We start from the raw sequence: 26,591 nt of genomic DNA, 5'->3' as shown, positions 1-26,591 counted from the left end.
TCTTTCCCCGGGTTGGAACTGGGGAGACAAGAAGGGGAAAATCCTCCTCGGAATAGATAGCGGCGGGTGGAGGAAAGGTTAATTCCACCGCTACCATGGTCTGGGGAGGGAGAGTGGCTGCCGGGGCAGGGGAAAGGACACCTGCTGAGGAGTAGGGGAAGGAGGAAGAGGAAGTGGAATCCTCAGCAGGGGTGGCCGGGGTGGGGGGGGATTGGACGGGGGTGGCAGGGGGAGGGATCGAGAGAGGGGTGACAGAACTCTTACCCTCCTTTGACTTTTTCTTCTGCTTCGGAGCTGCTGGGACCGTCGCTGGGGCTTTGGCCACCGACTCCTTGACCGCTTTGGCCTTGGTCGTCTCGGCCTTGGCCGCTGGGGCCTTGGTCGTCGCGTCCTTGACCTTCACAGGCCTGGTCATCGGGGCCTTGTCCTCCGTAGCTGGGGTCGTCGCAACCACCGATGCCCAGGATCTCTCACGCTTGGGGCAATCCTTGTACAGATGAGCCGCCAGCCCACACAGGTTGCAGGACGTCTTCTTCGGGCAGTCCTTCGAGCTGTGTCCCGTCACTCGACAAATCCTGCAGGCATCCTCCTTGCAGTCCTTCATCTCGTGGCCGTTCTTGCCGCATCTCCTGCAGTTCCGCGGCATGTCCGGGTAATAGATGAGGCCGTAGGAGTTGCCCAGGGAGAATGTCGGGGGCAGGTGCCGAAGTCCGTCTGAGTACGCCAGGTCCCTGTGAAGTCTAACGGTCACCGACCACTTACCTGTCCAGAAGCCGAGTCCATTCAGGATGTGAGAAGGTTCCTTCACAACCAAACAGAAGCGTCTCAGGAAGGTACAGATGTCTTGGCCTGAGGTGTGCGGGTTGCGCATGGAGACCGTGATCCTCCTTTCGTCCCTCTGGATAGGGCAGCTACCTGTAAAGGCAGAGAAAGAATTATCTGGTCCTTTTGCGCTTACCATTTCCCAGAACCTCCTGCAGGTGTTCACAGTGGCGAAGGTGACGAAGAAGATCCCCGTCAAGAAGGTCTGGATGCTGAGGGTGTCCGACCTGGAGAAGCCTCGATCCAGCAGCATCTTCTGGCAGAACACGTCCGAGGACATGTCCGGCACCCTCCCATCCACTTCCTTCAGCTTCAGGGCCACCGTCTGCCGCATCCATGGCTCCAGGGCTGGAGCTTCGTGGCGGGGCTTCTGGGGTCCCTTCTGCTGGCCAGTCGTGGAGGCAGAGTCCTTGGGGTCAGAATCGGCTCATGGCTGGGCCCTCCTGGCTGTCCCCTGCTCCAGGCTCTTCTTTTCGGCCTTCCTCGCAGCGCTTGCCATGGCTTTCCTCCTGCAGTTACTTCTTGGAGCTGGATCTGGAACTTTTCCCGGAATGGGTGGAGCTATGCAGATTCTTCTCCCGTCGTGTTCTGGACAAATTCCCCGAAAGGTCTTTGTCTCGATGATTTTCTTCCTCGAAGATTCCACAGGACAGCCCGATTCTTCTCCGAGTCTTCGTCTTCTTCTGGATTCTTTAGAGCTTCTTCCTCCCACCGATATCCGCCTTCCTTCTCCGATGTCAGCTGGGCTCCGAAGCTCTTCTCCTTCCGAGTTCGATCGCTCTCGTCAAGTGTAGATCGTAGCTCTTGTGTTCTTATAAGAACAGATACTACACTTGATCTTAGCCAAAAGGCCGAGAAGCGATAACCAGAATTGGTTTCAAACTACGGAGCCACCCAAGGATCCTGAAAAGTCCATTTGTGGAGATGAGCTCCTGGACTCCCGTTAAGAAGACATGTTGTCAACCTCTAGATCCCTTACATGCCTGCACTTTTCGGCTTGCTGCTGCTGCAATCCACGCGTTTTAGATCTGCATAACTCCACCTCTTTAAACACAGCACCTTCACCCCCTGCTGTTCCCACCCGCCTCAACACCGTTGGAAGGGAGGAGAACCAATTAAGGCGGGGGGTGGGGTGGAACGAGCAGCTGTCTACCCTTAGCAGGAGGGCTCCTGATTACATACCTCTCCTGCTGCTGCTGCTGCTGGCTGTCCAGCAGCAGACTGAAGGTGGCTGCTGCTGTGCACAGGTATATAAAGGCTCAGAGCCTATTATGACACGCGCAGCCAGCGTTCCATTGCCACATTCCATCTACTGCAGGCAGGATACCTGGCTGGCTGAATGTCGCTGAGAAGCTCACAGAGACCGCCATAAGCAACAGTTTAACAGAATGCCACAGACTAATCAACCAAACTTTTTGGGTTGGGTTCTCTTTTATAGTCTGCAGGCATTAAATGAAAGAAGTCAGTGTTCCAGCAGAGGGAGACAACGTTTCAGAAAAGGCATTGTAGCAAACCAAAAAAGAAATTTTAAGCGCAGCAGAGTAACCAGCGCACATACCTGTTAGCTCAGGTGAGTTTAAAAGGCTGCTGTTGATAACAAGGGCATTTGCTAAATAGATGGTGTGTGTGCAACAATATACTGAAAGGTCAATTATATTGTGCAGCTTATCTCACCACCTGTAGTTATTTAGGTGAAAGCTCCAAAATGCTTGCCTAATATGTCTGTTTATCCAAAAGGAAGTAAAAAGGGAGAGCTAGAAAGATAGCATTGCATCACATTACATGGCAATGCAATGCACAGTTGCTGAAGTTGAACCAAAATGAGCTTGTAATCTGGCTTCTGCAACTTTGAACATGAAAAATCCAATGAGGAGAAGAAAAGCAAAGCCAAAGAGTCCATCCCAAAATCCGACAAACAAGCAAAATGAACAAAAAACATTGAATTCAATTCTTTCTGATTTTAGAAACTGCATTAAAGAAGGGGTGCACCGGTCCTGGAGATACTGCAATACCAGGTCAATGCGTGGAGTGGACAGAGCAAGCTCTTTTTCCATCTCCCTGTTCTAAAAATCCATTTAATATATGGTCCCCAGATAGGGGACGTATCAGATATTAAACTGATAAGAACAGATTTTTTGTTTTAAAGCCCGAATTCGTGTACAAAACCCGAGTGCGCTTAAAAAAGTGACAAGTGCCACAAAAAAAGTGCACTAGGATGCTGGTCTTCTTGAAACCCTCTCCAAAAGGAGAAGGGTCCCCCAAACCATTCCCCGTCCCTCCGAGCCAGAAGGCCACAGCGAGGAACAGGGACAAATAGCCACCTCCAGCCGAAACCAGAGGCGACCCAATCTTACCCCCAATACCTGCCCGAGTTCTCACCCGAGCAAGGCACTGGGAGCCAAAAGACTGTGCTCCCCTCCCGGAAGAGGGGAGCCAACATCGCTCTCCTCCCGAAAGAGGAGAGACAGGGGGGTTCAGGGGGGAGCGGAACCTGATGGCCACGCACTCCCCCCCTAGACCTGCCAAGAGAGGAACCCGTTAGGGAACCGCATCCCGACAAAATCCTAGTAAGGACGTGGACACACGTGAATAAGTGGACACACTGTGACAAAAAAATTAAATAAATAGTGAAGGTTTCACAGTATAATACTGCCCGGACCTTCGACCGGGAATTGAAAAATTCCCCATCCTAAGGCCAGAAGGCCCGGAATAAGGGTGTGTGCGAAGAAAGAAAATTTGAAGTGCTTGTGCAAATGTGCCATAAACTCAAGTGGGGTTCCCAATCCCAGTGAGTTAAGGCACCCCAGGGTCACCACTCCTGGGGCACTTCACACTTCGGGCTTTCGATCTTCCCCGGCCCAATGGCGTCGATCCTGGGGGCCATGCTTTCCACCAGATGACTATATTAGCCACCTGGCGTACTAACAAGCGCCTAAACCCCAGTGTGCATAATGTATCAATCTACTAGGGCGGCCAACATCCAAAACCGCCTTTTCGAAAGATACTACACTTGATCTTAGCCAAAAGGCCGAGAAGCGATAACCAGAATTGGTTTCAAACTACGGAGCCACCCAAGGATCCTGAAAAGTCCATTTGTGGAGATGAGCTCCTGGACTCCCGTTAAGAAGACATGTTGTCAACCTCTAGATCCCTTACATGCCTGCACTTTTCGGCTTGCTGCTGCTGCAATCCACGCGTTTTACATCTGCATAACTCCACCTCTTTAAACACAGCACCTTCACCCCCTGCTGTTCCCACCCGCCTCAACACCGTTGGAAGGGAGGAGAACCAATTAAGGCGGGGGGTGGGGTGGAACGAGCAGCTGTCTACCCTTAGCAGGAGGGCTCCTGATTACATACCTCTCCTGCTGCTGCTGCTGCTGGCTGTCCAGCAGCAGACTGAAGGTGGCTGCTGCTGTGCACAGGTATATAAAGGCTCAGAGCCTATTATGACACGCGCAGCCAGCGTTCCATTGCCACATTCCATCTACTGCAGGCAGGATACCTGGCTGGCTGAATGTCGCTGAGAAGCTCACAGAGACCGCCATAAGCAACAGTTTAACAGAATGCCACAGACTAATCAACCAAACTTTTTGGGTTGGGTTCTCTTTTATAGTCTGCAGGCATTAAATGAAAGAAGTCAGTGTTCCAGCAGAGGGAGACAACGTTTCAGAAAAGGCATTGTAGCAAACCAAAAAAGAAATTTTAAGCGCAGCAGAGTAACCAGCGCACATACCTGTTAGCTCAGGTGAGTTTAAAAGGCTGCTGTTGATAACAAGGGCATTTGCTAAATAGATGGTGTGTGTGCAACAATATACTGAAAGGTCAATTATATTGTGCAGCTTATCTCACCACCTGTAGTTATTTAGGTGAAAGCTCCAAAATGCTTGCCTAATATGTCTGTTTATCCAAAAGGAAGTAAAAAGGGAGAGCTAGAAAGATAGCATTGCATCACATTACATGGCAATGCAATGCACAGTTGCTGAAGTTGAACCAAAATGAGCTTGTAATCTGGCTTCTGCAACTTTGAACATGAAAAATCCAATGAGGAGAAGAAAAGCAAAGCCAAAGAGTCCATCCCAAAATCCGACAAACAAGCAAAATGAACAAAAAACATTGAATTCAATTCTTTCTGATTTTAGAAACTGCATTAAAGAAGGGGTGCACCGGTCCTGGAGATACTGCAATACCAGGTCAATGCGTGGAGTGGACAGAGCAAGCTCTTTTTCCATCTCCCTGTTCTAAAAATCCATTTAATATATGGTCCCCAGATAGGGGACGTATCAGATATTAAACTGATAAGAACAGATTTTTAATTTGGCTATCCCCTGCAGAGGGATAAAACCGTTTATTAAAACTTTAACAAATTACAAGCATAATTACACAAATACCAAACGTTAAAAGACAAATGAAATTTACAAAACAAAAAAATACAAAGATTTTAAATAATTAGGTTCCATTGGTCAACAAGCCATTTTTTGGAAATATGTACATTCTTCTTTTTGTCAATTAAATAATAAGTATACATTTCACATAAACATAAACTTAAAACATCATTCACTGATAAAACATCTTGTTTAAAAATAGCAATGTTGCGCGCTTTCCAGAGAGATGACTTGGCGCAGTTCACTGTCTTCCAAGCCATTGTGTACTGGTCCATTGTGGGGCATTCCATAAGTCCGTATAGCACAGTTTTATATGTAAAGTCCTTGAGGTCTGCCACCCTTTCCAGTAGGGGGAGCAGTCTTCTCCAGAAATCCTTTGCAAAATTACATGTCCATAATAGATGTTCCACCGTTTCCTCGTCTTGGCATCCGGCTCTTGGGCAGATGGCAGACCTCACAAATCCTCTTCTGTATTGGAATGCCCGGCAAGGAAGACAGCGGTGCATGCAACTCCAAGCCAGATCTCTCTGTTCATTAAAAAGATAAAAAACGTTAATCATTTTCCAGATAGACATAGATTTGTCATCATCATATCTGTCAACATTACATATTTCCTCACTTTTACGTATTTCTTTAATTAGTTTCTTACTATTTCTTAATTCCTCTATTTTCTTAGTCCCTAAATTAAAATCGGACACTATTTTCCTTAAAATCTCATAATGCGTCGACAAATTAAAAGCATGGGGCACAGATATATTAACTTCATACCATCCAAACTTTCTCATAAAAAATCCTGTATTAAAACGCATAAAAAAGGACCAATAGTGATTCTTAAAAAGGGCATTAAAACAGTAAACGAACAGATGGATTAAAAGAAACCTATTAAAATCTGGAAAATCTTTACCACCTTTTACTTTTGATTTCATCACGATTTCTCTTTTCAGCTTTTCCATTTTTGAGTTCCAAAAGAAGGTAAAACAGGTTTTGGTTATCTTTTTTAAAACATTAACAGGCGGGGGGAAAACCATGCTAAGATACAATAAAAGAGGTAAAATCACCATCTTTAAAACCAATACTTTACCCTCCATTGTAAGTCTCCTCATGTTCCACATACATATTTTCGTATTTACTTTCTGTGTAACTGTTTCCCAACTATTATAACCATCATTATTTTCAGTGAATGATATACCTAAAATGGAAATGGATTCGGAGACATTAATTGGTACATCACGTAAAATCATCCCCCCAACACTTAAAATGTTACACTTATTAAAATTGATTTTAAAACCAGAAGCTAGACAAAAGGATTGCACTTGATGGAGAGTGGCCGTTAGTGATGGTGCATCTGTACACAAGACAGCCACGTCATCCATGTAGCCTACAACCTTGGCCTCCAAACCACCGCTTCCAGGCAGAGGGACACCGCATATCTGTTTATTTTGGCGTATTGCACATAACATTGGTTCCAGTGCACAGATAAACAGTAGGGGGGACAGAGGGCATCCCTGTTTCACCCCTGACCGTAAAAATACCTCTTGTGTCTTAAAACCATTCACTAAAATCTTACTTGTACAATCCTTGTAAAATGCTTTAAGCGATAGTAAAAACCCTTCTGGTATGCCCATTTTCTCTAAAACTTTAAAAAGATAAAAGTGTGAGACACGGTCAAATGCTTTTTCAAAATCAATAGATAAAATCGCCATTTTCCCCTTTCTGTCTTTCACATCCTCAATACAGTCTTTCACTAAATTCAGATTGTCCCATATACTGCGCCCCGGCACCCCACACACTTGATTAGAATGAATAACTTTGCTGATGACTTCTTTTAGACGATTTGCACAAATTTTAGCCATTATTTTATAGTCACAATTTAAAAGTGTTATTGGTCTCCAGTTTTCTAATTTTGATTTATCGCCTTTTTTGTATAGGAGGGAGACTTCACCTTTCTTCCAGGAATTTAATAAAACCTTATTATTAAAAACCTCAGTAAACAAATAAAACAAATCATCTTTTAAAATATCATAAAAACATACATAAAATTCTATTGGGATGCCATCAGGACCAGGGACCTTTCCAGTTTTAAAACTTTTAATAGTTTTTAACACTTCTTGTTCCGTTAAAACTTGGAATAAAAACTCTTGGGATGCGGGATCTAAAACAGCTGTTAGTCCTTGCAGCGAATCATCCATTAATTTATTATCTATATTTTTTCCATTAAAAAGATTAGGAAAAAAACCCTCAACTTTACCCAGCATATTTTTTATATTATTCTCACCATCTATATGGTCAATTATCACTTTTTCTTTTTTATTTTTCCTAAAAAAATATCTGGAACACTTTTCATTTTCTTCTATATGTTGTACTCTAGAACGAAAAATTATCTCTTTTCCTTTTTGTTCTAGCCATTTTGAAATCTCTTCTTTTAAGTTTGAAATATCAACTTGTACATCTATCCCATTGTCTCTGAGCTTAAATAATGTTTGTAGGCGGGTATTTAAAATTCTATATTCTTCATATTTTTCTTTGGCTCTACATATACTCTTTTTAATAAAAAAGTCTTTTATTTTTACTTTCATTCTATCCCACCATACACTCATAGTCTCATTTGTTTTTTTCCCTTTTCTACATTTCCTATAAAACTCAATAAAATCTGATAAAATCTGCGGGTCGGTTAAAAGGGATACGTTCATTTTCCAGCTTTTCTTACCACATTTTTTGTTGTCATTTACTTTTATGGTAAAGGATAAAAGTTTATGGTCTGAAAATATATTAGTTAAAACTTCACATTTGGCAGGTATTGTTTTATCTGAACCAAAAATAAAATCAATCCTAGAGCTACAATTAGCATTGCTCCAAGTGAAACCGGCATCCTCTGGGCTGTCACTATGACACTCTTTATATATGTCTATCAATTTAGCATCTTTGACTATATCATGTAGCATACCTGAGGTTTTATCGTAGTTCCTGCTTACAGAGCTGGAGCGCCGGTTTTCACCTTTTAAAACACAATTAAAATCCCCTGCTAAGATAAAAGGTTCAGAGTTATTAATAAATAATGGTAAAAGATCAAGCATTTCGGCTCTTTCATTTTTCTCTGGGGATCCATAAAAATTTAAAAACTGCCATCTAATACCATCAATAAAAGCTTTTACTAATAAAATACGACCTGGTAAAATTTCCTGAATAAAATCAATTAAAACGTTCCCTTTAAAAAGTATGGCTACACCCGCTGATCCTGCAGCATTCGATCCGGACCAGACAGATGGCCCACACTTCCACTCATCTTTATATTTTTGATATGACATTTCATGTGGGATATTACATTCTTGCAGAAAAAATACAGATGCAGTAAAACACGTAAAAAAATTAAAAAGAGCAGTTCTTCTCGTGTTAGATTTTATGCCTCTCACGTTGAGGGAAATACCTTTGAGTTCAGCCATCATTAGAAAATGTAGAAATTTTAATTAGGTAACTAAGAGCAACGGATTTACCTGTCCGATGAACCTGATCAGACCACTGGGCTTGCGCCTCCCTCCTCATCTGATAGTATCGTCACGAGAGTCTCCGTGGAGGAGGAAAGATTACCACATTTATATAAACCCGACGCTACACTGGCATAGCTCGGAGGGCTGGCTGGCAGAACCCGCTGGGTCTCCATTGGCTGGCCATGCAGTTCCTCATCAGGTGGGTCCCCGAGGGGTTCCGCCGCCCCTGTTTGACCTGTAGAAGGTCGTCCTATAGGAGGAGGTTGCGCACAAGGCAGAGCCTCTGACTCTTCAGAGGCAGCAAGATCCCGGTCCCCACCTGTAGCAGCGGAGACCGAAACCCCTGAGGGTCCAGCGTCCACGTCCCCTTCTGGAGAAGTGTCCATCTGTTCACCTCTTGCTGCCTCCTCCGAACCACCCTTTTTCTATTTCTTAGGACCCACCTTTATCCACTCAGCGCCCTCAGCACTAGGAGACCCAGACTGGGCATGGGCTTCTGTGTCGGCCTTTTGCCGGTCCCTTTTGACCTTACCAGTAGTGCCCTTCTGCTCCTTCTCAGCCCTCCTTTTGGACTCCCGCAGGTCCTGCAGCCAGGTTTTGGGATTTGGTATTTTACCTGTCATAGACTCTGGAGACACTTCACTATTTGGTACGCCCTTATTGTCTCCAGAGGCTCCAGGTTGTTGTTCCTCCTCCTGAGGGGTGGTCTGATCTTTTGGTCCTTGGTCGGACGTCTTGGACTTCCCCTTTTGCTCATCTTCCCGAAATCTGTGAGGGCAAGAAAAATAAAAGTGACCTGGAGTCTGGCAAAAACTGCATTTCTTTTCCTTAGGGCATTCTTTTGTCTCATGTTCTTCACTAGCACAATTTCTACATGATACATGACAGTTTTCTTTTGAATGACCATAGCGCCCACAATTTCTGCAATATACTGGCATCCCAGAAAAGAAGAAATCCCCATTTGTTTGCCCAATTTTGAAACGGGCAGGGGGGAGCCGTATACCACCTGGTGTATTTGGATCTCTTGTACACTTCACAAGGAATTTCCACTTAGATGTCCATATGTTATATTCGTTTAATATCTTCCCAATACATTTAACACTTTTAAAATAAATTGCTAGAAATGACATTACTTCTGGAGCAGAAACAAAGGGCGAAAATATTTTTACAATAACCAGTCTTACCTCATCCAGGACGTGCTCAACAATTTGTATCCCTTTCAAAACAGGACTATTTTCAACTTTTTTTAACTTTTCTAGTACATCTCTAAAAATACCTTCTCCGGTGAATGTGATGTCATAGTCACCTCTTCTGGGATAATCCTGGATGGAGAGAATTTCATTCCTTTGTACGCCAAGAAGGTTCCTGAGCACGTCCTGGACTACATACCCTAATTTCCTCATATCCGAGCCACCCGCCGTGAAGTGAACTCGGATAGAGTTTTTTAGCCTCGCATAGAGAGGCACGAGGTTAGGGTCAACCTCCATGGAAAAACGCAACAAGGTTGCAAATTGCAGCCACTTGCAATCTGCGCTCCCAGTGTTCTTGCAGCGAAAAACACCTGGAAGCTGGGGGATCGCAACTCGTTACCCTGGGACTAAGCCCTCTCCCTAATAGCAGCAAGCAGGTTAAGTCCACCAAAGTGGACGATCCTGCCAGGCCAAGGAGAGGGGTACCCGAGTGCCCTTCAACCACAATCTCCTGCAATAAAGCACTTGATCGTAGCCAAAAGGCCGAGAAGCGATAACCAGAATTGGTTTCAAACTACGGAGCCACCCAAGGATCCTGAAAAGTCCATTTGTGGAGATGAGCTCCTGGACTCCCGTTAAGAAGACATGTTGTCAACCTCTAGATCCCTTACATGCCTGCACTTTTCGGCTTGCTGCTGCTGCAATCCACGCGTTTTAGATCTGCATAACTCCACCTCTTTAAACACAGCACCGTCACCCCCTGCTGTTCCCACCCGCCTCAACACCGTTGGAAGGGAGGAGAACCAATTAAGGCGGGGGGTGGGGTGGAACGAGCAGCTGTCTACCCTTAGCAGGAGGGCTCCTGATTACATACCTCTCCTGCTGCTGCTGCTGCTGCTGGCTGTCCAGCAGCAGACTGAAGGTGGCTGCTGCTGTGCACAGGTATATAAAGGCTCAGAGCCTATTATGACACGCGCAGCCAGCGTTCCATTGCCACATTCCATCTACTGCAGGCAGGATACCTGGCTGGCTGAATGTCGCTGAGAAGCTCACAGAGACCGCCATAAGCAACAGTTTAACAGAATGCCACAGACTAATCAACCAAACTTTTTGGGTTGGGTTCTCTTTTATAGTCTGCAGGCATTAAATGAAAGAAGTCAGTGTTCCAGCAGAGGGAGACAACGTTTCAGAAAAGGCATTGTAGCAAACCAAAAAAGAAATTTTAAGCGCAGCAGAGTAACCAGCGCACATACCTGTTAGCTCAGGTGAGTTTAAAAGGCTGCTGTTGATAACAAGGGCATTTGCTAAATAGATGGTGTGTGTGCAACAATATACTGAAAGGTCAATTATATTGTGCAGCTTATCTCACCACCTGTAGTTATTTAGGTGAAAGCTCCAAAATGCTTGCCTAATATGTCTGTTTATCCAAAAGGAAGTAAAAAGGGAGAGCTAGAAAGATAGCATTGCATCACATTACATGGCAATGCAATGCACAGTTGCTGAAGTTGAACCAAAATGAGCTTGTAATCTGGCTTCTGCAACTTTGAACATGAAAAATCCAATGAGGAGAAGAAAAGCAAAGCCAAAGAGTCCATCCCAAAATCCGACAAACAAGCAAAATGAACAAAAAACATTGAATTCAATTCTTTCTGATTTTAGAAACTGCATTAAAGAAGGGGTGCACCGGTCCTGGAGATACTGCAATACCAGGTCAATGCGTGGAGTGGACAGAGCAAGCTCTTTTTCCATCTCCCTGTTCTAAAAATCCATTTAATATATGGTCCCCAGATAGGGGACGTATCAGATATTAAACTGATAAGAACAGATTTTTTTTTTTTTTTTTTTTTTACACTCAGATTACAAAGTCTTGGAATCAACAAAAACATAAGAAGACTCAAATCCATCATCGTGCATTCTACCAATTTTAATACTTCTCCAAATCTTTTATTTTCTTTTTCTTTTATATATATATATTTATTTATTTTTTCCCTCTTTTTTTTTTTTTTTAAAAATTATATAGTTTGGGCTATTTTTTTTTGTTTGTTTTTGTTCTTCTTTTTTTGTTTTTCCACAGGTTTTCAAAAAATCAAATCTTACAAGGTAAGTTCATTCCATTTACATTGTTTCCATTTCTCATTTGCTTTCACCTTGCCAAGCGTCATTTTGTCCCTCCAGAAATACATGTACAAATAACTTAGACATAATTTAATACACTGGTCGACTGTTACTTCCTTATGTTTAAACACTAAAATGTTCCTTGCTTTCCACAATGCCGCCTTCACACATGCAATAATAATCCATACAATTTTAAAATCCTCCTCTCTTATCCCCATCCCATAAAATACTCTGTTAAAATCCAAAAAATTAACAGTACTCACAGCTCTCACTATATTGCACACTTTCCTCCATATTGTCTGTGCAAAATTACAATTCCAGAAGATGTGCATGGGTGTTTCACTATTCCCACACCTGGATCTTGGGCACACTTCAGATCTTACCAACCCACGCCTGTGTTGGAACTCACGGGTTGGCAGGCAGTCTTTTACTATACACCAGAGTAAATCCCTGTGTTCATTAGATAACACACTATAATTTACATTCATCCAGATTCTTTCCACAATTTTGAATGAAAAATGTTCCACAGGACTGATACCTATTCTCTCTTCCAGGATTTTTAGGATTTTTTTATGGCATTTAAGAACATTTATTTCGACCATCTTAAGTTTAAAATCTCTTAAAATTTTTTCTAAAACAATATAATTTCCTGGAGGTAAAAACCTATAAGGCCTATTTAGAGACATCTCCAACCATTTATAATTTCTAATATAGAAACCTAAATTATATATAGAAAACAACTTTAGCTTAGAGCCTGGTCCTAATAAAGTGCATACACAGTTCGCTACATACTTTGCATATAAAAAGGACCTAATATCCGGAAAACCTTTCCCACCTTTTTTCTTTGATTTATATATCTCCTCTCTCTTTACTCTTTCCATCTTGGATCTCCATAAAAAATTAAAACATACCTTAATAACTCTCTTCATGATATTATTTTGGGGGATAAAAACTGTTGAGACATATAAAAACATTGGGAGTAAAACCTGTCTAATAATTAAAATTTTTCCTTCCAGGGTAAGATCTCTCAACTGCCAGAAAGTAATCTTTTTCTTAACTCTTTCCAGCAGAGACTCCCAATTTCTTACATTACCACCTGACTCTGAGAAATAAATACCTAAAATTTTTACTTCATTCATTCTTGTTAATTTACACTCAGAATCTACAATAAAATCACCAACAGTTAAAATACCAGATTTTTCCATGTTAATTTTAAAACCCGATGCGCCCCCAAACCAATCCACTGTTCTTATGGCTCTGTTCATGCTTCTAGTGTCTTTAACTAAAACCGTCACATCATCCATATATGCCACCACTTTAACTTGTTCATTGCAACTCCCGGGAATAAAAAAACCATTGATTACCTTATCTCTCCTAAAAGCTGCTAAAAGTGGTTCAATTGCACAAATAAAAAGAATAGGGGATAAGGGACACCCCTGTTTAACGCCACAGTTTATTTTTACATTATCAGATAAAAAACCATTAATAGATATTTTGCTAAAACATGATTTGTAAAGAGATTTAATACGTTTGCTAAAAACATCCGGGCATCCCATTTTCTCTAAAACTGCAAATAAAAAATCATGGGCAACTCTATCGTACGCTTTTTCAAAATCCAAAGTAATTAGAGCAAGCTTTTGTTTTCTGTCTAAAACATCCCATAAAACATCCCTGATTAAAATCAATGAGTCGCTGATTCTCCGATTTGGCACTGCACACGTCTGATCCACTTCTATTACTGAGCCGATTACCTTTTTTAATCTATTTGCTAGTAACTTTGCATATACCTTACAGTCCGTATTTAAAAGGGTTATTGGTCTCCAATTTTTAATCAGTTCTTTATTTCCTTTCTTAAATAATAAAACAATAAGACCCTCCCACCACGACTCTGGGACACTAAAAGATGCTTCTGCTTCTAAAATTACTTCATAAAAATCCTCACCCATGATCTCCCATAAACACTTGTAAAATTCAACAGGTAGTCCATCTGCTCCCGGCGTTTTGTTATTTTGTAGCGTATTAATTGTATTAAAAACTTCCTCTTTAGTAAAATTCCCTATTAAAAAAGATTTATCTTCCGCATTAAAATTTTTTTCCAGTCCTTCTAAAAAATGTTTTTTTAGAGACACATCCGTGTTTTTAACAGAAAATAAATCATCATAAAATTCTTTTGCTTTCATCTTCTTCCCCTCCAAACTTGTTTCTCCTTCCAAAACCTTCATATAATCCTTCTTGTCACATATTTTTTTAAAAAAGAATTTTGTGCATTTTTCATCCTCGTCTAAAACTTTTACTCGGGAATTAAAAATAATTTCTTTACCTTTTTCTTTCAGGCAGTTTTGGATCTTTTCTTTTGTTGTTCGGATCGCCTCCTGCAGATCACATCCGTTATTTTCGAGGTGAAAAAAACATTGCAGTTTAGCATTAAGATCATTATAAAAAATACGTTTTGCAGCAGCTTTCTTCTTTCCTTCTTTAATAAAAAATATTTTTAACTCCTTCTTGACAAAATCCCACCAATTAAAAATAGATTTAAAAAACGTTTTTTTTAGCTTCAGTTTTTCATACAGCTTTTTAAAACCTTCCATAACCACCTCGTCTTGTAGTAGGGATACATTAAATTTCCAGTGTGACGGTCTTTTATCCACATCTGATTCTATTTTAAAACTACATTCTATTATTTTATGATCTGAAAAAGGTGTTGAATGCGTTTTAAAACCTGAGCATGTTAGGGCTTGAGATATAAAAATATAATCTATTCTGGATGAAACACCTCTCCCCACCCAAGTGACTTCATGCTCCTTTTTTTGTCCATCTAATGCCCATGTATCTTTAAGATTAAAAGCTGCTAAAATATTTCTAAGACATGAAGCTGACCCATCTTTTACATTTTTTAAATGACAATTAAAATCCCCACCTAAAACTAATGGATCTACTCCAGGTAAAAACAGCTGCAACAGTTCAAACAAATGTAATCTCAAGGCTTTTTCTGCATTTGCATACACATTAAAACACCTCACTTTCTTCCCATTTTTCTGCACATCAATTCTTAAAATCCTCCCAGGGTATATCTCTTCATAATTTACAATCTCCCAATCTTTAGAGCATAAAAACCCCACACCATCACTTTTTGACTCGTTCCCACCAGAAAAGCATAAGTTACCCTTCCATATACCCTGTAAATATTCATAGCTTATTTTTTTTGTCAAATTACATTCTTGTAGAAAGATAAAATCAATATTTTCATTATTTAAAAAATCATATAAAGCAGTTCTCTTATATAGGTCGTTAAACCCCTGAACATTCAGGGACATTGAGCGGATCATCTTCTAACATTTAGTGCAGGGCTCTTCCCTCCGCCCTCATTCTCTACTGCCGGAGAAGATGGGTCTACCTCCAGATCTGATACATCCGAAGATGACACACTCCCCAGCAGACTTGTTGCTTCTAATGCCTTTACTTTCCCACCACATGGTATTCCTTCATTATCACTTCTATCCACACTTCTTTTTAGAGATTTTTCTGTGCAGTCCATTTGTACCTGCGCGCAAGGTAAGCTCTGCGACAGGGAATTAGTAGGAGTGGACTCCACTACTTCTGGAATATCACTTTCCCCTCCACAACTACTCCCTTTACTTAGTGGAGAAATTTCTTGCAACATTTGACTCTTCTCTTCTCTCTTCTGATCTTCTTTCTTCTGTTCTTCTATCTTCTTCTTTTCATTCTTATCTTCTTTCTTCTTATCTTCTTTCTTCTGCTCTTCTCTCTTTTTCCTTTCCATCTGTTTCTTTATCTCCATGGCCCTTTTTTCTATGTCCTCTATCCTCTTCTGTTTTTCCTCTTCCTTCTTTCTCTTCCTTTCTTCCAACTTCCTTTCCTCTTCTTCTTGTGATTTTTTAACCCGTTCCTCCTTCTTCTTCTCCTTCATTGCCCGTCCCTCCTCTTCCTCTTTTCTCTTTCTTTCTGTCTCCTCCTTCTCACTCCTTTCTTTCTCCTCTTCCCCTTTTTCCTCTTCAGCAGCAATGCCTGCTTCCACATCGTCTTTAGCTTCTTGTTGCTGTTCTTCAGGCGATGTGTCCATCTCCTCTACATCCTTTTTCTTATTTTTAGGGCACTCATCCATCTGGTGAGGAGTACCCATGCAACTAAAACACTTGTTACATTCTGCATCCAGATGTCCATATTTTTTACACACACGGCAGTAGTGTGGCATCCCTGGGAAGAATAAATAACCGCGGCTATGGTTGATATAAACCTGCGGCGGAGGTCTGGACACGCCCCCCTCCTCATTCGGGTTCTTCCTAAATGATACCACATACACACGTTTCCCGTTCCACACTCCAAACTGTGTTTCCCCGCGTCTCTTAGGGATGATTTTGTCACAATACATTGATAGGTAACTTTCAACCTCAGAGTCTGTAATAAATGGACTAAACAAATGAATCGTCAGTACTTTCATTGAAAACTGAAAAGAGGGGATTACTTTCACCCCCTCCAGCTCTACCTTCTCTTTATTTACTTCATAAAGAGCGTAGGCACTTTCACACTGCGAGGCTTTATTAAGCGTAACATCATAAAGTCCTCGAGAAAAAAAAGATTGAAAGCAAAAAAGATGCTCCTTGTCGATCTTCAAGAGCTTACAAATAACATTGAAAATAAATTGAGAATCTTTCACCTGCCGGTGGTCAGGAGCAACCACGAACCTGATGGTGTCCTTCAGCGGATGCTCCTCCGAGAAATAATCATTCGGGTTGCTTGCTTGATTCTCCTTCCTTCCTCCAGGGTTTCTCCTTGTCTCCATGATTTTCCTCTTCTTTTCCAGATACCAAGGAAAATATCACACACGGATCGCAGCCTCCACGAAGTTCGTCCTCCCTCCAACACACCGTCCTCCGTAAAGAAAAGGCACTGCAGCTTTAGCACCGATTCCCAAAAGCAGCACTGGATATCTCCAAAGGCCAAGAATCGGTTCTGCCACCACAGTAACCTTCAGCCCAATGTCACAACCAACTACAGATCGTGCCAAAAGGCCGAGAAGCGATAACCAGAATTGGTTTCAAACTACGGAGCCACCCAAGGATCCTGAAAAGTCCATTTGTGGAGATGAGCTCCTGGACTCCCGTTAAGAAGACATGTTGTCAACCTCTAGATCCCTTACATGCCTGCACTTTTCGGCTTGCTGCTGCTGCAATCCACGCGTTTTAGATCTGCATAACTCCACCTCTTTAAACACAGCACCTTCACCCCCTGCTGTTCCCACCCGCCTCAACACCGTTGGAAGGGAGGAGAACCAATTAAGGCGGGGGGTGGGGTGGAACGAGCAGCTGTCTACCCTTAGCAGGAGGGCTCCTGATTACATACCTCTCCTGCTGCTGCTGCTGCTGGCTGTCCAGCAGCAGACTGAAGGTGGCTGCTGCTGTGCACAGGTATATAAAGGCTCAGAGCCTATTATGACACGCGCAGCCAGCGTTCCATTGCCACATTCCATCTACTGCAGGCAGGATACCTGGCTGGCTGAATGTCGCTGAGAAGCTCACAGAGACCGCCATAAGCAACAGTTTAACAGAATGCCACAGACTAATCAACCAAACTTTTTGGGTTGGGTTCTCTTTTATAGTCTGCAGGCATTAAATGAAAGAAGTCAGTGTTCCAGCAGAAGGAGACAACGTTTCAGAAAAGGCATTGTAGCAAACCAAAAAAGAAATTTTAAGCGCAGCAGAGTAACCAGCGCACATACCTGTTAGCTCAGGTGAGTTTAAAAGGCTGCTGTTGATAACAAGGGCATTTGCTAAATAGATGGTGCGTGTGCAACAATATACTGAAAGGTCAATTATATTGTGCAGCTTATCTCACCACCTGTAGTTATTTAGGTGAAAGCTCCAAAATGCTTGCCTAATATGTCTGTTTATCCAAAAGGAAGTAAAAAGGGAGAGCTAGAAAGATAGCATTGCATCACATTACATGGCAATGCAATGCACAGTTGCTGAAGTTGAACCAAAATGAGCTTGTAATCTGGCTTCTGCAACTTTGAACATGAAAAATCCAATGAGGAGAAGAAAAGCAAAGCCAAAGAGTCCATCCCAAAATCCGACAAACAAGCAAAATGAACAAAAAACATTGAATTCAATTCTTTCTGATTTTAGAAACTGCATTAAAGAAGGGGTGCACCGGTCCTGGAGATACTGCAATACCAGGTCAATGCGTGGAGTGGACAGAGCAAGCTCTTTTTCCATCTCCCTGTTCTAAAAATCCATTTAATATATGGTCCCCAGATAGGGGACGTATCAGATATTAAACTGATAAGAACAGATACTACACTTGATCTTAGCCAAAAGGCCGAGAAGCGATAACCAGAATTGGTTTCAAACTACGGAGCCACCCAAGGATCCTGAAAAGTCCATTTGTGGAGATGAGCTCCTGGACTCCCGTTATGAAGACATGTTGTCAACCTCTAGATCCCTTACATGCCTGCACTTTTCGGCTTGCTGCTGCTGCAATCCACGCGTTTTAGATCTGCATAACTCCACCTCTTTAAACACAGCACCTTCACCCCCTGCTGTTCCCACCCGCCTCAACACCGTTGGAAGGGAGGAGAACCAATTAAGGCGGGGGGTGGGGTGGAACGAGCAGCTGTCTACCCTTAGCAGGAGGGCTCCTGATTACATACCTCTCCTGCTGCTGCTGCTGCTGGCTGTCCAGCAGCAGACTGAAGGTGGCTGCTGCTGTGCACAGGTATATAAAGGCTCAGAGCCTATTATGACACGCGCAGCCAGCGTTCCATTGCCACATTCCATCTACTGCAGGCAGGATACCTGGCTGGCTGAATGTCGCTGAGAAGCTCACAGAGACCGCCATAAGCAACAGTTTAACAGAATGCCACAGACTAATCAACCAAACTTTTTGGGTTGGGTTCTCTTTTATAGTCTGCAGGCATTAAATGAAAGAAGTCAGTGTTCCAGCAGAAGGAGACAACGTTTCAGAAAAGGCATTGTAGCAAACCAAAAAAGAAATTTTAAGCGCAGCAGAGTAACCAGCGCACATACCTGTTAGCTCAGGTGAGTTTAAAAGGCTGCTGTTGATAACAAGGGCATTTGCTAAATAGATGGTGTGTGTGCAACAATATACTGAAAGGTCAATTATATTGTGCAGCTTATCTCACCACCTGTAGTTATTTAGGTGAAAACTCCAAAATGCTTGCCTAATATGTCTGTTTATCCAAAAGGAAGTAAAAAGGGAGAGCTAGAAAGATAGCATTGCATCACATTACATGGCAATGCAATGCACAGTTGCTGAAGTTGAACCAAAATGAGCTTGTAATCTGGCTTCTGCAACTTTGAACATGAAAAATCCAATGAGGAGAAGAAAAGCAAAGCCAAAGAGTCCATCCCAAAATCCGACAAACAAGCAAAATGAACAAAAAACATTGAATTCAATTCTTTCTGATTTTAGAAACTGCATTAAAGAAGGGGTGCACCGGTCCTGGAGATACTGCAATACCAGGTCAATGCGTGGAGTGGACAGAGCAAGCTCTTTTTCCATCTCCCTGTTCTAAAAATCCATTTAATATATGGTCCCCAGATAGGGGACGTATCAGATATTAAACTGATAAGAACAGATACTACACTTGATCTTAGCCAAAAGGCCGAGAAGCGATAACCAGAATTGGTTTCAAACTACGGAGCCACCCAAGGATCCTGAAAAGTCCATTTGTGGAGATGAGCTCCTGGACTCCCGTTATGAAGACATGTTGTCAACCTCTAGATCCCTTACATGCCTGCACTTTTCGGCTTGCTGCTGCTGCAATCCACGCGTTTTAGATCTGCATAACTCCACCTCTTTAAACACAGCACCTTCACCCCCTGCTGTTCCCACCCGCCTCAACACCGTTGGAAGGGAGGAGAACCAATTAAGGCGGGGGGTGGGGTGGAACGAGCAGCTGTCTACCCTTAGCAGGAGGGCTCCTGATTACATACCTCTCCTGCTGCTGCTGCTGCTGGCTGTCCAGCAGCAGACTGAAGGTGGCTGCTGCTGTGCACAGGTATATAAAGGCTCAGAGCCTATTATGACACGCGCAGCCAGCGTTCCATTGCCACATTCCATCTACTGCAGGCAGGATACCTGGCTGGCTGAATGTCGCTGAGAAGCTCACAGAGACCGCCATAAGCAACAGTTTAACAGAATGCCACAGACTAATCAACCAAACTTTTTGGGTTGGGTTCTCTTTTATAGTCTGCAGGCATTAAATGAAAGAAGTCAGTGTTCCAGCAGAAGGAGACAACGTTTCAGAAAAGGCATTGTAGCAAACCAAAAAAGAAATTTTAAGCGCAGCAGAGTAACCAGCGCACATACCTGTTAGCTCAGGTGAGTTTAAAAGGCTGCTGTTGATAACAAGGGCATTTGCTAAATAGATGGTGTGTGTGCAACAATATACTGAAAGGTCAATTATATTGTGCAGCTTATCTCACCACCTGTAGTTATTTAGGTGAAAGCTCCAAAATGCTTGCCTAATATGTCTGTTTATCCAAAAGGAAGTAAAAAGGGAGAGCTAGAAAGATAGCATTGCATCACATTACATGGCAATGCAATGCACAGTTGCTGAAGTTGAACCAAAATGAGCTTGTAATCTGGCTTCTGCAACTTTGAACATGAAAAATCCAATGAGGAGAAGAAAAGCAAAGCCAAAGAGTCCATCCCAAAATCCGACAAACAAGCAAAATGAACAAAAAACATTGAATTCAATTCTTTCTGATTTTAGAAACTGCATTAAAGAAGGGGTGCACCGGTCCTGGAGATACTGCAATACCAGGTCAATGCGTGGAGTGGACAGAGCAAGCTCTTTTTCCATCTCCCTGTTCTAAAAATCCATTTAATATATGGTCCCCAGATAGGGGACGTATCAGATATTAAACTGATAAGAACAAATTTTTTTTTTTTTTTTTTTTTTTCTCTTTCTTTTCTTTTTTTTACACTCAGATTACAAAGTCTTGGAATCAACAAAAAGATAAGAAGACTCAAATCCATCATCGTGCATTCTACCAATTTTAATGCTTCTCCAAATCTTTTATTTTCTTTTTCTTTTATATATATATATTTATTTATTTTTTCCCTCTTTTTTTTTTTTTTTTAAAAATTATATAGTTTTGGCTATTTTTTTTTGTTTGTTTTTGTTCTTCTTTTTTTGTTTTTCCACAGGTTTTCAAAAAATCAAATCTTACAAGGTAAGTTCATTCCATTTACATTGTTTCCATTTCTCATTTGCTTTCACCTTGCCAAGCGTCATTTTGTCCCTCCAGAAATACATGTACAAATAACTTAGACATAATTTAATACACTGGTCGACTGTTACTTCCTTATGTTTAAACACTAAAATGTTCCTTGCTTTCCACAATGCCGCCTTCACACATGCAATAATAATCCATACAATTTTAAAATCCTCCTCTCTTATCCCCATCCCATAAAATACTCTGTTAAAATCCAAAAAATTAACAGTACTCACAGCTCTCACTATATTGCACACTTTCCTCCATATTGTCTGTGCAAAATTACAATTCCAGAAGATGTGCATGGGTGTTTCACTATTCCCACACCTGGATCTTGGGCACACTTCAGGTCTTACCAACCCACGCCTGTGTTGGAACTCACGGGTTGGCAGGCAGTCTTTTACTATACACCAGAGTAAATCCCTGTGTTCATTAGATAACACACTATAATTTACATTCATCCAGATTCTTTCCACAATTTTGAATGAAAAATGTTCCACAGGACTGATACCTATTCTCTCTTCCAGGATTTTTAGGATTTTTTTATGGCATTTAAGAACATTTATTTCGACCATCTTAAGTTTAAAATCTCTTAAAAATTTTTCTAAAACAATATAATTTCCTGGAGGTAAAAACCTATAAGGCCTATTTAGAGACATCTCCAACCATTTATAATTTCTAATATAGAAACCTAAATTATATATAGAAAACAACTTTAGCTTAGAGCCTGGTCCTAATAAAGTGCATACACAGTTCGCTACATACTTTGCATATAAAAAGGACCTAATATCCGGAAAACCTTTCCCACCTTTTTTCTTTGATTTATATATCTCCTCTCTCTTTACTCTTTCCATCTTGGATCTCCATAAAAAATTAAAACATACCTTAATAACTCTCTTCATGATATTATTTTGGGGATAAAAACTGTTGAGACATATAAAAACATTGGGAGTAAAACCTGTCTAATAATTAAAATTTTTCCTTCCAGGGTAAGATCTCTCAACTGCCAGAAAGTAATCTTTTTCTTAACTCTTTCCAGCAGAGACTCCCAATTTCTTACATTACCACCTGACTCTGAGAAATAAATACCTAAAATTTTTACTTCATTCATTCTTGTTAATTTACACTCAGAATCTACAATAAAATCACCAACAGTTAAAATACCAGATTTTTCCATGTTAATTTTAAAACCCGATGCGCCCCCAAACCAATCCACTGTTCTTATGGCTCTGTTCATGCTTCTAGTGTCTTTAACTAAAACCGTCACATCATCCATATATGCCACCACTTTAACTTGTTCATTGCAACTCCCGGGAATAAAAAAACCATTGATTACCTTATCTCTCCTAAAAGCTGCTAAAAGTGGTTCAATTGCACAAATAAAAAGAATAGGGGATAAGGGACACCCCTGTTTAACGCCACAGTTTATTTTTACATTATCAGATAAAAAACCATTAATAGATATTTTGCTAAAACATGATTTGTAAAGAGATTTAATACGTTTGCTAAAAACATCCGGGCATCCCATTTTCTCTAAAACTGCAAATAAAAAATCATGGGCAACTCTATCGTACGCTTTTTCAAAATCCAAAGTAATTAGAGCAAGCTTTTGTTTTCTGTCTAAAACATCCCATAAAACATCCCTGATTAAAATCAATGAGTCGCTGATTCTCCGATTTGGCACTGCACACGTCTGATCCACTTCTATTACTGAGCCGATTACCTTTTTTAATCTATTTGCTAGTAACTTTGCATATACCTTACAGTCCGTATTTAAAAGGGTTATTGGTCTCCAATTTTTAATCAGTTCTTTATTTCCTTTCTTAAATAATAAAACAATAAGACCCTCCCACCACGACTCTGGGACACTAAAAGATGCTTCTGCTTCTAAAATTACTTCATAAAAATCCTCACCCATGATCTCCCATAAACACTTGTAAAATTCAACAGGTAGTCCATCTGCTCCTGGCGTTTTGTTATTTTGTAACGTATTAATTGTATTAAAAACTTCCTCTTTAGTAAAATTCCCTATTAAAAAAGATTTATCTTCCGCATTAAAATTTTTTTCCAGTCCTTCTAAAAAATGTTTTTTTAGAGACACATCCGTGTTTTTAACAGAAAATAAATCATCATAAAATTCTTTTGCTTTCATCTTCTTCCCCTCCAAACTTGTTTCTCCTTCCAAAACCTTCATATAATCCTTCTTGTCACATATTTTTTTAAAAAAGAATTTTGTGCATTTTTCATCCTCGTCTAAAACTTTTACTCGGGAATTAAAAATAATTTCTTTACCTTTTTCTTTCAGGCAGTTTTGGATCTTTTCTTTTGTTGTTCGGATCGCCTCCTGCAGATCACATCCGTTATTTTCGAGGTGAAAAAAACATTGCAGTTTAGCATTAAGATCATTATAAAAAATACGTTTTGCAGCAGCTTTCTTCTTTCCTTCTTTAATAAAAAATATTTTTACCTCCTTCTTGACAAAATCCCACCAATTAAAAATAGATTTAAAAAACGTTTTTTTTAGCTTCAGTTTTTCATACAGCTTTTTAAAACCTTCCATAACCACCTCGTCTTGTAGTAGGGATACATTAAATTTCCAGTGTGACGGTCTTTTATCCACATCTGATTCTATTTTAAAACTACATTCTATTATTTTATGATCTGAAAAAGGTGTTGAATGCGTTTTAAAACCTGAGCATGTTAGGGCTTGAGATATAAAAATATAATCTATTCTGGATGAAACACCTCTCCCCACCCAAGTGACTTCATGCTCCTTTTTTTGTCCATCTAATGCCCATGTATCTTTAAGATTAAAAGCTGCTAAAATATTTCTAAGACATGAAGCTGACCCATCTTTTACATTTTTTAAATGACAATTAAAATCCCCACCTAAAACTAATGGATCTACTCCAGGTAAAAACAGCTGCAACAGTTCAAACAAATGTAATCTCAAGGCTTTTTCTGCATTTGCATACACATTAAAACACCTCACTTTCTTCCCATTTTTCTGCACATCAATTCTTAAAATCCTCCCAGGGTATATCTCTTCATAATTTACAATCTCCCAATCTTTAGAGCATAAAAACCCCACACCATCACTTTTTGACTCGTTCCCACCAGAAAAGCATAAGTTACCCTTCCATATACCCTGTAAATATTCATAGCTTATTTTTTTTGTCAAATTACATTCTTGTAGAAAGATAAAATCAATATTTTCATTATTTAAAAAATCATATAAAGCAGTTCTCTTATATAGGTCGTTAAACCCCTGAACATTCAGGGACATTGAGCGGATCATCTTCTAACATTTAGTGCAGGGCTCTTCCCTCCGCCCTCATTCTCTACTGCCGGAGAAGATGGGTCTACCTCCAGATCTGATACATCCGAAGATGACACACTCCCCAGCAGACTTGTTGCTTCTAATGCCTTTACTTTCCCACCACATGGTATTCCTTCATTATCACTTCTATCCACACTTCTTTTTAGAGATTTTTCTGTGCAGTCCATTTGTACCTGCGCGCAAGGTAAGCTCTGCGACAGGGAATTAGTAGGAGTGGACTCCACTACTTCTGGAATATCACTTTCCCCTCCACAACTACTCCCTTTACTTAGTGGAGAAATTTCTTGCAACATTTGACTCTTCTCTTCTCTCTTCTGATCTTCTTTCTTCTGTTCTTCTATCTTCTTCTTTTCATTCTTATCTTCTTTCTTCTTATCTTCTTTCTTCTGCTCTTCTCTCTTTTTCCTTTCCATCTGTTTCTTTATCTCCATGGCCCTTTTTTCTATGTCCTCTATCCTCTTCTGTTTTTCCTCTTCCTTCTTTCTCTTCCTTTCTTCCAACTTCCTTTCCTCTTCTTCTTGTGATTTTTTAACCCGTTCCTCCTTCTTCTTCTCCTTCATTGCCCGTCCCTCCTCTTCCTCTTTTCTCTTTCTTTCTGTCTCCTCCTTCTCACTCCTTTCTTTCTCCTCTTCCCCTTTTTCCTCTTCAGCAGCAATGCCTGCTTCCACATCGTCTTTAGCTTCTTGTTGCTGTTCTTCAGGCGATGTGTCCATCTCCTCTACATCCTTTTTCTTATTTTTAGGGCACTCATCCATCTGGTGAGGAGTACCCATGCAACTAAAACACTTGTTACATTCTGCATCCAGATGTCCATATTTTTTACACACACGGCAGTAGTGTGGCATCCCTGGGAAGAATAAATAACCGCGGCTATGGTTGATATAAACCTGCGGCGGAGGTCTGGACACGCCCCCCTCCTCATTCGGGTTCTTCCTAAATGATACCACATACACACGTTTCCCGTTCCACACTCCAAACTGTGTTTCCCCGCGTCTCTTAGGGATGATTTTGTCACAATACATTGATAGGTAACTTTCAACCTCAGAGTCTGTAATAAATGGACTAAACAAATGAATCGTCAGTACTTTCATTGAAAACTGAAAAGAGGGGATTACTTTCACCCCCTCCAGCTCTACCTTCTCTTTATTTACTTCATAAAGAGCGTAGGCACTTTCACACTGCGAGGCTTTATTAAGCGTAACATCATAAAGTCCTCGAGAAAAAAAAGATTGAAAGCAAAAAAGATGCTCCTTGTCGATCTTCAAGAGCTTACAAATAACATTGAAAATAAATTGAGAATCTTTCACCTGCCGGTGGTCAGGAGCAACCACGAACCTGATGGTGTCCTTCAGCGGATGCTCCTCCGAGAAATAATCATTCGGGTTGCTTGCTTGATTCTCCTTCCTTCCTCCAGGGTTTCTCCTTGTCTCCATGATTTTCCTCTTCTTTTCCAGATACCAAGGAAAATATCACACACGGATCGCAGCCTCCACGAAGTTCGTCCTCCCTCCAACACACCGTCCTCCGTAAAGAAAAGGCACTGCAGCTTTAGCACCGATTCCCAAAAGCAGCACTGGATATCTCCAAAGGCCAAGAATCGGTTCTGCCACCACAGTAACCTTCAGCCCAATGTCACAACCCACTACAAATCGTGCCAAAAGGCCGAGAAGCGATAACCAGAATTGGTTTCAAACTACGGAGCCACCCAAGGATCCTGAAAAGTCCATTTGTGGAGATGAGCTCCTGGACTCCCGTTAAGAAGACATGTTGTCAACCTCTAGATCCCTTACATGCCTGCACTTTTCGGCTTGCTGCTGCTGCAATCCACGCGTTTTAGATCTGCATAACTCCACCTCTTTAAACACAGCACCTTCACCCCCCGCTGTTCCCACCCGCCTCAACACCGTTGGAAGGGAGGAGAACCAATTAAGGCGGGGGGTGGGGTGGAACGAGCAGCTGTCTACCCTTAGCAGGAGGGCTCCTGATTACATACCT

At 41.3% G+C, this 26,591-nt stretch overlaps 3 non-coding genes and 5 pseudogenes across 3 annotated transcripts; all 8 read right to left on the bottom strand.

Annotated features, from left to right (window-relative positions):
• Positions 1–1,607: 1,607 nt before the first annotated feature.
• LOC141198004 (U2 spliceosomal RNA) lies at positions 1,608–1,685 on the bottom strand (annotated as a pseudogene).
• A 1,115-nt stretch (positions 1,686–2,800) lies between these two features.
• LOC141197939 (U2 spliceosomal RNA) lies at positions 2,801–2,972 on the bottom strand (annotated as a pseudogene).
• A 798-nt stretch (positions 2,973–3,770) lies between these two features.
• LOC141198026 (U2 spliceosomal RNA) lies at positions 3,771–3,862 on the bottom strand (annotated as a pseudogene).
• A 1,115-nt stretch (positions 3,863–4,977) lies between these two features.
• Positions 4,978–5,161, bottom strand: LOC141197874 (U2 spliceosomal RNA). Its single transcript, XR_012269900.1, has one exon. It is a non-coding gene; the product is annotated as a U2 spliceosomal RNA (small nuclear RNA).
• A 6,393-nt stretch (positions 5,162–11,554) lies between these two features.
• LOC141197936 (U2 spliceosomal RNA) lies at positions 11,555–11,769 on the bottom strand (annotated as a pseudogene).
• A 6,384-nt stretch (positions 11,770–18,153) lies between these two features.
• Positions 18,154–18,344, bottom strand: LOC141198410 (U2 spliceosomal RNA). Its single transcript, XR_012270361.1, has one exon. It is a non-coding gene; the product is annotated as a U2 spliceosomal RNA (small nuclear RNA).
• A 1,115-nt stretch (positions 18,345–19,459) lies between these two features.
• Positions 19,460–19,650, bottom strand: LOC141198408 (U2 spliceosomal RNA). The gene has a single exon (XR_012270359.1). It is a non-coding gene; the product is annotated as a U2 spliceosomal RNA (small nuclear RNA).
• Positions 19,651–20,765: 1,115 nt separating this feature from the next.
• LOC141197975 (U2 spliceosomal RNA) lies at positions 20,766–21,001 on the bottom strand (annotated as a pseudogene).
• Between the last annotated feature and the right edge of the window lie 5,590 nt (positions 21,002–26,591).

This window comes from Phyllobates terribilis, unplaced genomic scaffold (assembly GCF_046119375.1).
Source record: "Phyllobates terribilis strain yellow unplaced genomic scaffold, ASM4611937v1 Scaffold_94__1_contigs__length_6153435, whole genome shotgun sequence".
Lineage (NCBI taxonomy): Eukaryota > Metazoa > Chordata > Amphibia > Anura > Dendrobatidae > Phyllobates > Phyllobates terribilis.
The sequence above is the reverse complement of the archived record's forward strand: the minus strand, read 5'-3'. Positions and strand labels throughout refer to the sequence as shown.